We start from the raw sequence: 10,560 nt of genomic DNA, 5'->3' as shown, positions 1-10,560 counted from the left end.
CGAGGCTTACCTTCACACATGCTGCTAGGAAAATGTATTAACTGATTCAAAAATGGTAGTAACACTTTTCATTCAAAGAAAGAAATCAGAGCCAACTCTATGTTGCTTCAGTTAATAGTGTATATACAGTACAGGTATGGGATCTGTTATCCAGAATGCTCGGGACCTGGGGTTTTCCGGATAACAGATCTTTCTGTAATTTGGGTCTTCATGCCTTATGTCTACTAGAAATGCATTTAAACATTAAATAAACCCAATAGGCTGGTTTTGCTTCCAATAAGGATGAATTATACCTTTGTTGGGATCAAGTACAAGCTACGGTTTTATTATTACAGAGAAAAAGGAAATAATTTTTAAAAATTTGGATTATTTGGATAAAATGGAGTCTATGAGAGACAGCCATTCTGTAATTCGTAGCTTTCTGGATATCGGGTTTCCGGATAAGGGATCCTATACCTGTACATATTAATCAGACCATGGTGCTCATTTCCGAACAGATTTCAGGGTAACAAAAATTAGGCAAAAAGGACCATATTTAATTCCACAATTCATCTTGTCCTTACTCTTTTCTACATGCCACTGTAAGGAACAAATGATTGCATCTCCAGTATAGGCTGCAATGATTTGCAGCTGATTTCGAATGAAGAACTGGCAGGCGCAGTTTGTAAGGGTCAACATAAGGGTTTGCCCTTGGATGCACTTGCCAAAGCATCATTCACAAAGTACTCCCAGGGAGCACCTGTAAACTCATGGTGCATTTGGAGATTAAAATAGGCATTGAGTACATTGTTTCCTTAAATTGTACACTACACCATGTACATGTGCCATGAAAAGAAATACTTAAGCAAGGTGCAGCCACTTTGCACTGTGCTTAGGAAAGGTTCAAGTAATTAGTTAATAGCACCCTACTCATGTGTCAGCACCCTTGCACCTTTCCCAATATTTAAGTCCAGAGTCCAGATGTAGATAGAGGTAAAGCTGACCATAGAGGCCAGGTTGTGGAGTATATAATAACTCAATAGTCTATCAGTAGGATAGTATACATGGTACAGTTATGTTCAGAAAGTTCTGAGCTGATTGATAACCTCACACATGGGCTGATGAGAATGAAAGGGTATAGGGAATCATTTGGCCAATTAACTTTGGTCCAACTAACAGATAAAGAGCGTCATCAATAATATGATTTGCAAGAAACATCCAAAAGGAATGAAAACAACACTTTGCGAGTGTGTAACCGATGTAGTGCAAGGCTGCATTTTGAACTTCATCAGTAATATAGGGATGGGTCACAAGCTTTCTCTTTATCCAAGTTTATAAAACGAAATAAACATGTTTTTTGATTGTGCTTGTTATTTTATATCAAAGCTATTTAATATTCTTGTGTTAGTGTGTCTTTAAGTGAATGCTCATTAATAGCCAGCCTAGAATATAACTGATGATTTAACGAGGACAATAATTACACACAAGCCGGCCAGCCTGCTGCTCTGCACGTATAGCAAAGCTATTTTATTGCAACATGTACCTTTGCTCTTATAAACATCTTTAACCTTGAAAAAAGGTTTATTGTCAGGTGGTTTCCTCTGCCCCTGAGACATGGAAAGTGTTCAGTAATAATTAACAATCTGTGTTAAACAAATCATTCGAAGAAAAGGATTTTCTTAACCACAACTACATGCACATTTCTAAAGTTTTACATTTTTAAAATCAAAATGTATGATTATAAAAGGAAAAAAAAATCTATAGTCCTAAATTTGTTTGTTATGTTTTCTTATTTCTATCTAATTATCTTAAAGCTGAATGACCACATACACCATGTGATGCAAACAAATTAGCCACATAGAAACTATCTGGGCCTGTTATTTATTGTTAAACTAGAAGTGAATTCAATGTAACCTACAGTTATAAATCTAAAAATAAATCTGTCCATAGTGTCTAAATACAATCTGTCTGGGAATAGTTGCAAGAAATCTTGGGAATCTTCTATAAAGCTCTCCATGTTATGATGTCATCAAGCTCTGGCTTGAATCATGAATATGATGTAATATGGCAAATCGTTTGACATTTATAATAACACAAAAACAGTTTGCATGTTTATAAAATCAGTGGCACTTTATGTATACTGTATACAATTGTAGTACCAGAAATTATTCATGCATTGTAATAAGATGCAAAGCAATACCAGCATAGTCCCCTCTCTTGTAAAAGAGAGGGGACATGGCAATGAAAGAAGACCAGGCCCCATCTGATCCTCCTTAGGCTGTTGGGAGTTGCAATCCAATAACAACTAGAGGGCCACAGGTCAGAAATCCCTGATGTACGTTCTGAAAATAAATGACAAAAATTACACAATAAAATATGTATATATAACACCCAAACTATTTATTGAACTGGTGGTACACTTCTCAATGGTCAATTACTTCACATATTCAAGGTGCATGCTCAGGTGCATGCTCAGGTGATACACTCCACAAACAAGTAGAGACAGCAGGTAATTTACACAAATGTATTACATACGGATCCTCTCTGATCCTTTGTTGGTCAGCTTTCTCACTGGGTTGCATTGCCTGCCTCTGGTGCACAATCCCCATTGCAGGTGAAACTCACATCTGGTCTCACGCTTCAAGTATCCCTGAGCCTAACCACTTTAGTCCCTAACCTGGCGGCCTTGTCACTGCAGGGTACTAACTCTTCACTAAACTCCTTGTTGGAGCTTTAGCTGCTCACTAACTTTCCTGAACCTATCGGTGACTCCTATAGTGACCTATTACAGTTTCTGACCTGAAACTAGTTTGCTCCTATACTGAGGTCTACCTCCACCTCAGGCCCTCACAGCAATGCACCACCTCCTCCAGTGAGTGGATGCACCAGAAAGAGGTAGAACACATTCGAGCATCCCTTTTTATAACCTACTCCCCCTCCCCTCTGGGAAAAATGACCCAGCCTAGAGTATATTGCAACAACAATAGGCTGATTCTAATAAAGTTTGGGTAATCTATGGTGTATAAACTTCTACTGCAAGTATGGAGCATGCCTCTCTGTTGCAGACATCTGTTGGGTTCTGAGTACCTTTTACAAACATCATACATCCCAACACAGGATGTTGGACGTACGATATTCAAAACCACACTATGATTTCCACATTTATTTCTGGTGTTCCTAAAATGTTCTTTAATGCAGCAACATAGAGCCTACTGGTGCTTTCATCAGAGGCAGAACTAGAAGCAATTAGACTGCATTGGTTAAAGCTAGAGAAACTGACTCCCCTGAAACCTCAATATAATTGGGGTTTGCTGTTGAATAATAAACCTAAAAGGAGTTATTCTGGGACAAACTCATTCCACCAGTGGAAAGCAAGAGCACTGCCAGATTAATGGAAACAACAAGACTCTGATAGGAAGGGAGAACTTAAACATTGACCATCAGTGGTGCAGGATCTAAGTTCCTGGCACTTTATACCATACTATGCCAGCAACATCTACAATGCTAGAAGTTAAAGGATTACACAAATAATACAGGTACTATATATCATCCCTTGCAGTCCAGGAGTGTAATTTTTCCCCTGGAAGGTCAGAAACACAATTTAAAACTCTTATTACTCTTTGTGATGCCTAAGAGAATTCTTCTGCATGTTTATATCACGTTGCTTAGCCTCCATTTCATTAAGTAGTATTTAACACTGTTTTCATGCCCTTATTTAGAGCATTATTTTGGCTAAACATTTGGAAATAAACACTGACACTCTTTGTTGTGTGACCTTAATTATATGTTTTTCTCTTTAAAACATCTTGTACCCCATAATTCCCTTTTCACAAGAATCCATGAACTGCCACTGACAGCAATAACTCTGGTGCCTTCTACATCGGACAGTGTTTGAATTATAAAGGAAAGTTTTGTGTCAGCTTCCAGTATAATCTTGATTAGACTCTTCACATTTCAGCAAAGTATTTGCTAACCACCTGGGAAACAACATTTTGTTCTTCAAAACGAATCCACTAATCCAGTACAATCTTTAAAGAGACATCAAAAACTGTATTTGGCCCTAAAGTTTGAGGTTTGCTGTTGAATAATAAACCTAAAGGGAGACAAACTTATTCCACCAGTTTAAGAAGCCTGCAAAGCACTGCCAGATTAATGGAAACAACAAGACTCTGATAAGAAAGGAGAACTCAAACATTGACTATCAGTGGTGCAGGATCTAAGTTCCTGGCACTTTATACCTTACTATGCCAGCAACATCTACAATGCTAGAAGTTAAGGGATTACACAAATAATACCGGACTATATATCATCCCTTGTAGTTCAGGATTGTAATTTTTTTCCCTGGAGGGTCAGAAACACAATTTAAAACTCTTATTACTCTTTGCGATGCCTAAGAGAATTCTTCTGCATGTTTATACCACGTTGCTTAGCCTCCATTTCATTAAGTAGTATTTACCACTGTCCGAGTTTTAAAGATATAAGTATTATGAATTGCAAACTAAATTCACTACAAAGCCAAAGTGGATCCCAATACTCTTACAAAGGCAATATGAGAATCAGCAGGGGAAAGATGACATCTCTGGAAGTGTAACTTGATAAAGAAAACAGGATGTGAATCTGAAAATGTGTTTAAAGGATGTCTTCACACCCCATGAAATTATCATCAATGAATCGGATTTTCAAGCTTTGGTAGCAAAGCCATGATGTGTATATGGACGTAACATACACCAGCTGCTCAGTGAGTGCACACAGTTCTCCTTGTTTATAGCCTCAATAAAAATTTGATACAGGAAATGAATCCATTTTGCCCTGCACATTTCTTGCTCTATTTTCTCAGTTCTACTTAGATAACAGTTTGATGGTAGCTGATGACTTATGAATATGTTTAAGATATTAAATCTAACTTTCCAATACTTCACAAGTCTCGGGTTGCGCTGATCACAATGATCACATTTCCTTGCAGAGGGCTTTGGCTATGTTCCCTGTGATTGATTCTGCACAGTTATTTAGCACTGTGAGGCCTGGCTGGGTTCCCATCGTCTCCTTTTGGCTCAGTAATACCAAGTACATGAGCTAATATGTTGGGTGAGCCAGTTTTTGTTTGTTAGAATTAATTCCTATTCCCAAGGCGGTGTTTGCAGAGTAGAACACATTCTTAAAAGATTAGATAGGCTGGAGGTACTGAATGAACACTTTACTATGTGATAAAGGCATTATTGTTTATATACAGTACCAGCTTGATTTTATAGCATTTATTACAATTGTTTATTAGTTGTGAAATCTGTGTTATTAAATACAATTATATGTACTGATACCTTGGACCAAGATGTCATTTTAGAATTTTATACAGGTATGATGGGATTAGTTATCAAGATACCTATTATCCAGAAAGCTCTGAATTATTGATTCCATTTTATACAAATAATTCAGCATATTATTGCCTGTAATAATAAAACAGTACCTACTATTTGACCCAACCTAAGATATAATTAATCCTTATTAGAAGCAACGCCATCTTATTGAGTTTATTTAATGTTTATATGATTTTCTTGAAGACAATGAACACCCAAATTACAAAATGATCCATTATCTGGAAAGCTCCAGCTCCATTCTGGATAACAGATCCCATATCTGTATAGAGAATAGATTTAAATATGTTTGATAATGTCTACAGGTATAGGATCAACCATATACTTCATGCAGGCTCAGTAGTGGCAACTGCATTCATAAAGATATGGCTGAATGAATAATATATAAGGCTTCTGTTTGCCTTTGTTTGCTAGCAACATATTTATTTTATTTACCATACCACTCACACATACATATGTAAAGCTAAAATAATTAATAACACATTATACAGGATAACAATGTAAGTGTCTTTGTAGTTGCATAGTTAATCTGGGTTGAAAAAAAAGACATAATTCCAATTAAATCCAAATTGAACCCTTTCAAGCGAATCCCGGTGCATACTGTATGAGTGACATTGTCTAAAGTTATGAAGTTTATTATCCACAAAAATAAGAAGAAATTTGATAAATGTTTCTTCATGTTTTGATTTGCAATAGAATGTACAGTTTTCCCAATGCATTTGCGTATATGGAAATAAAAGTTATTATAAGGATTTTGAGCTTTATTCGTGTTTTTTTTAAACACACCGCTATTATTTTGAACACAGCTGTATATGACAAGAGATTGTTTTGATGCAAGTAGGTTTAATAAGTTCCAACAACACAAACAACATATATACATAGGTTTCCATTTTAGTGTGACCACACTTGCACCTGCATTCATAAATAACCCTTAATTTCTGCATTCAGTAACTGCATGCTCTGTGAATCCCTGGTTTATGATAAATTCTGGTAAACCTTTGTACTGACTGGGGCTTCTGATTTACAGGCACAACCAACACAATCTACATAATAAAAGACAACTGATTTACTCGGGATTCCTTTTCCTTGTCTGTGTATTTTCACTTTTTAAAAAAAGGAAGTCAGCTAGATGATTTCTGTAGTAAGAGGTGGAGTAACCATAGAGGAAGCAGACCCTGCAGTTGCAGGGGGCCCCGGACTATGGGGTCTGCTCCCTCTATAACTAATAAAATACCCCCTCCTTCCCAGCGGCTCTCTTACCTGGGGTGAGGAAGGGGGATGCAAGTTGGGAGGGAGTGGGTGGGGGCAGGGCGGGGAGTGGGCGGGGCAGAGGCAGGACACGGGCAGGCAGAGAAGGGATGGGACGTGGGCTGGAGGATGGGGATCGGAGTGCACTGGGCCCCTCTAAAAAAATTTGTGCAGGGGGGCTTGGCACACTCTATTTACACCACTGTTAGTAAGTACAGTATATATTGTATACAGCAGGGCACACATAGGAGAGTAAGCACATTTGCAATCACACATTATTGGGGTATATTTATCAAAGAGTGAAGTTAGAGATCGCCACAGTCCACTAGCGTGAAATTCCGCCTCTCTCCATTCATTTCTATGGGATCTTTAAAGACATATTTATCAAATGGTGAACTTTCACTTTCACCCTTTGATAAATACGTCTCTAAAAATCCCATAGAATTTAACGGAGAGAGGCGTTATTTCACTCTAACAGACTGTGGTGATCTCTTACTTCACTCTTTGATAAATATACCCCATTAAAGGAAATTGGAGCCACTCCTTGAACTTTTGCCTAGTTGTGTCTCCTTTTGCAAATTGTGCACATGTGCGCCTATTGGTGCTGGGAAACCCTGAAGCTTCTGCCACCTAGAAAATGTGATTGTGTATATGCATTTGATTCATGTCACAAGGCAAACACAATGTTTGACACATCAGTCAAAGCTGTGAATCTCCCTTCAGCAGTTGCAATTATGCAGGAATTATGGGTAAAAGAACAGGGTTATGTATATCCTTAACACTTTAATTTAGGGCTGCACCGAATCCAGGATTCGGTTTGGGATTCGCCAGGATTCGGCCTTTTTCAGCAGGATTCGGATTCGGACGAATCCTTCTGCCCGGCAGAACCGAATCAGAATCCTAATTTGCATATGCAAATTAGAGGCGGGAGGGAAATCGCGTGACTTTTTATCAGAAAACGAGGAAGTAAAAAAAAATTCCCCTTCTCACCCCTACTTTGCATATGCAAATTAGGATTCGGTTCAGTATTTCGGCTAATCTTTCACAAAGGATTCGGGGGTTCGGTCAAATCCAAAATAGTGGATTCGGTGCATCCCTACTTTAATTAGGAACCCCCAGCTCTCTTCTAGGGCTTTAGCAGGGATATCCCATGCAAGTACATCAAACAGAGCCCTAAATAACCACTTCTACAAGATTAACCTACTGATAGGTCTCTCTCTACAAGCTTTGGGGATGCTTCAGATACTGTCCACAACCTGTGTGCCTCCGAGCCATCTTCTTCCACAATTCCTTATCTCCCACAAGCGTAGTGCTGGGTATTAGTGATGGGCGAATTTCTCCCAAAATTACAAAACTCGAATTTTGTGGCAATTCGTGGCAATTCTGACACTTGTGCAAATGTTGACGCCAACGTTAAAGTCAATGGGCATCTGAATAGTGTTGATGCAAGATGATTTTGACGCGCGCATCCAAAAAATTTTGACACCGGCGAATTGTCACTGGAGTTTAGTGGATTTATTCACCGGCTGCGAAACACGGAAATTCCCTGCAAATTTGTGCCTGCCGAATTTATACGCCCATCACTACTGGGTATCATGACACAAATTAGAGCGCTCACGTGCTACTCCATAGACCTTTTCAGGTGTCTGAAGCTAAACAGCATACAAGGCCCCCTGCGAAGAGCCAACACAGTTACAACAAAGTCCAAAATTGCTGTAGCACACAAATCCGTTAATGGTAATGCAAAAAGTGACTTTTATTGGCTCATTGCAGACTTCAAAACATGGCAACGTTTCAGGCCACACAGGCTTGAGAAAGGGCCCTGTGTGGCCCGAGACGTTGCCATGTTTTGAAGTCTGCAATGAGCCAATAAAAGTCACTTTTTGCTTTACCAAAACGGATTTGTGTGCTACTGGGTATCATGAGGCAGGTAAGTAATTGTTTTGCAGTAATATAACTGAGGATACCACTGAAGCAAAAGCCTAAGAAACATTATACAATTAAACGTCTCACATTGCCAACCATTCCAATCACTCAACATGCAGCTTCAGCTCACAGGGAAAGCTATATGATTTAATGCCTGTTGCATTACTGAAAAGTTTCTATTACAGAAGGAAGTATATGAACTGCTGCTATATGAACTGAATGTATGAACTGTTGCTATATAATTTTTCTATATATATATATATGTGTGTGTGTGTGTGTGTGTGTATATCATGTTCAATAGAGTTGATTGATGTGGAATGTCCCTACATATGATACACAGAAACAAGTCACATTGAAACTGAAAAAATTAAATACAAGGAAACAGTAAACTCCCACCTGATGACCACACTGACAATAAGCAGGATCTGGGAAGTTCAAGAAGACTGCAGGAGGGCCACAGATAAGAGGGGTTAATACTTTCTGGCCCTTGGGTGTATTTAATATTTATAGACTGGTAAGTTAGCAAACTTCCACACAAATGTATGGCCTCCCCCAGCCCAACCCCCAAAAGACTTACTACATTAAGGATATTGTCTTACATTCTGTATTACAGATATGGGACCTTTTATCCATAATGCTTGGGACCTTGGGTTTTTCGGATAATTGATTTTTCTGTAATTTGGATCTTTGTACCTTAAGTCTGCTAGAAAATCATGTAAACATTAAATAAACCCGATAGGCTGGTTTTGCTTCCAATAAGGATTCATTATATATTAGTTTGGATTAAGTACAAGGTACTGTTTTATTATGACAAAGAAAAAGGAAATCATTTTTAAAATTTGCATTATATGGATAAAATACAGTTTATGGGAGACAGCCTTTCTGTAATTCGGAGCTTTCTGGGTAACGGGTTTCTGCATAATGCATCCCATACCTGTATTAGGGATGATTTTGCTTTCTCTTGTACTGTATACAATTTATGGCATAGCAAAACATGATCAGTTGCTTAAAGATCATAAAGCCCCCTTGAATTCCATATTGTGGTACAAGAGGAACAATCTCTAGACAGTACAAGCCAAAGACATAATTTACCATCATGCAGGGAGTGCAATAGAGCCTGGTGGAGGTGGGAGGAGTGCCAGCAAACACACAGCAGACCCAAGCCAGGAATTTCGATAAAGTATTAACAGATTGCAGTAAATACTGAGTTTGCACTATTTGTTACATTTGCTTACGTCTGTTCTGCTATGCATTGCTTTGTACAGAACAAGGACCTTCTACTGCAACCTGGAAATTAGAAAAAATGTAACTCCAAACAGTAATTGCCTGTTATTCTTGGAGTGCAAGTCTGCTGCGCGGCTGCGCCTGTTGACCCAACACACTGAGGGAACCATTAAATTACAGCCACATGCAAAGCTGCAGCAGGTCCAGAGTTCAACAGGTGCAGCTCGGATGTAACAGACACATAAGTGCCGAGTGCAAGCAGCATATTTTGATGCATGTACCTTTTATTGAATGCTGTCAATATGGCTGTTGAACTCCTATTGATTTATTTCTATCCCGTCACCAAGAAGCTCCCGTGACATTTGCGAGGCACCTGCTGCAGCAGAACTAACCCAATATATTTGACCAGTATCTGTCAACTTCAATAATCTTTGTGCATGTAAAAGGGTCAATGGGGTTTTTGTAGTTAAGCAACATCAAAGCATCTGTGTTACTTTTGCTGCCTTTCACTGTACAGTTACAGGAACTGACCAACAGGTGGCATTGTGCTTACAAAATTAATTACATTGGCAGTTAAAATGTAAATAGTAATGAAACTGAAAAAAATAAACAATTAAAGGGGGTGGTTTTACTTTTAGCATGTTGTAGAATGGCCAATTCTAAACAACTTTTTAATTAATCTTCATTATTTATTTTTTATAGTTTTTGAATTTTTGGCCATTTTTTTCAGCTTTCAAATGGGGGTCACTGACCACATCTAAAAACAATTGCTCTGTAACATGATACATGTATTGCTATTGCTACTTTTAATTAC

This window comes from Xenopus laevis, chromosome 7S (assembly GCF_017654675.1).
Source record: "Xenopus laevis strain J_2021 chromosome 7S, Xenopus_laevis_v10.1, whole genome shotgun sequence".
NCBI classification, from domain to species: Eukaryota; Metazoa; Chordata; class Amphibia; order Anura; family Pipidae; genus Xenopus; species Xenopus laevis.
This window is presented reverse-complemented; position numbering follows the sequence as displayed.